Below are 1,804 nucleotides of genomic sequence, written 5' to 3'. Positions count from 1 at the left end.
GGGGGGGGGGGGGGGAGAGAGAAGCAGAATTCCTGAATCTCAATACCACCTTGTCCAAGACCAAAAAGAGTTCCTTGCAGGATAAAGCCGCCATCTCAGACACTCACCTAGCTGAGGTCCACAAAATATACAACCGTGTGGGTCAGAATAAAGAGATGAATACTGTGACAGACCAACTGGGTACCTCTGTCAGAAATCAGCTTCCTCTCCGCTGAAACCCGTATTCCAGTGTCCTCAGCCCAAACCTGCCTAATTATTGGACGGAACCAATGTATTAGGACAGAAAGCTAAACCCCTCAAACATCAGACAACACCAATGTTGAAGAGGAAATCAAGAACTGCTTTATTGAAGAAAGCACACAGTTTATACCTCACAGAATCAGATTAGAGTTCAGTGTGTCCCCTCCCCCATACAGCCAGGTGCCACATTGGAATTCCTGAAGCACAGACACTCTTTGAACTTATTGAATGTTCTTAATCAGATCATCACAACAATGGCCCCTCCAGACAGCCTGCTGCTCATACTGAACACAGGGTCACTTAGATGTAATGTCAGGGGAAACATGCAGTATTTTCACTCCACACATAAACCTAGGAGAATGGTTCCATGTAACCCCAAGAGGTCTGAGGGGGGTCTCCATAGTTCTAGGTCCATAGTCAGTAGGAAGGAGGCTAGCCCTCAGGCTCCTCCAGCAGCCCCAGTGATGGTTCAGTCCGTCACAAATACCTTGATAGGTTCAAATAGGAGCTTCTGAAGCGCTGAAAGAATTCAATTCAAATCCCACAGGGTCAAAAGAAATTGGACTGGGGGAACCACACAGGAGACTCCCCCTGCACAAAGGGCTTACCAAGAGTAGGAATCTCTAAAACAGAATAGAAATGGCAGAGATCTGGGCCTTGAGCGTACTAAGAGTCAAATGTCCAGATCCAACTGCAGAAAACATAAGATCCATCTCATAGACAAATGTTTCAGGGGAAGAAAGGTATAGATCAGGGTGTACTGATCACACAGAGTTGCCACAGCACTGAATCCATTCCTGGGAGGTCCTTGATGTGGAAGCAGAGGGCGAGCTGAAACAAAAGCAAAGCTTCTTTGCAAGAAGAGATGGAGATAACTGGGCATTGTGCTCCTGAGGCTTTTTCAGTTGGGGAAGATCAGCACTTTTGCCCTCAGATAAATCTAGAGCCAGTCCTCAAAGGACATGAGAAAATCAGACGCACACTACAAAAAAGTCCAGAATTTTTTCTAAAGGACCCTATGCATGACTGCATAGCCATGCCATTAAAGCCAGTGACCTTGAAGAAGAATGGCAAATCAGTCTTTGGGACAGAAGATTCTGACAATCTGGCATAATCCACAAAGTGTTCACCGGGAGTCTTTTCAGGCTGGCTTACCACATCCACTTGGGCAAGTCCAGAGCAATGAGGGTCACCAGAATGTTATCTATCCTGATTCTGCAAAGCAGATGAGGTAGGTGTTTCACATGAGGGAATGAAAAAATCAAGGTGGACTGATTACATGAATCCCTGTACCACATCATCCATTGCTACCACTAGAAAGCCCCTGTACCTGAAAACAGCTCTGTCTAGTTTGTTGTTGAACCTGGAGGTCCACATCTGGTAACCCCCACCTGCAACACAGGTCCTGGAACACCTACGGGTTCCCCAGGGTTGAGGTGCTGCCAGATGAGGATGTGTGCCTCCCAATTGGGTGCACCGGGGAGGTACACGGTGTACAATGCTAGAACGCAAGTCTCTGCCCTGGACAGGATCTCATCAACCTCTTTTGCCCTGGCGAAGTTTC

Source organism: Nanorana parkeri, unplaced genomic scaffold (genome assembly GCF_000935625.1).
Source record: "Nanorana parkeri isolate BGI_ZX_2015 unplaced genomic scaffold, ASM93562v1 scaffold2541, whole genome shotgun sequence".
Classification (NCBI taxonomy): Eukaryota; Metazoa; Chordata; class Amphibia; order Anura; family Dicroglossidae; genus Nanorana; species Nanorana parkeri.
The sequence above is the reverse complement of the archived record's forward strand: the minus strand, read 5'-3'. Positions refer to the sequence as shown.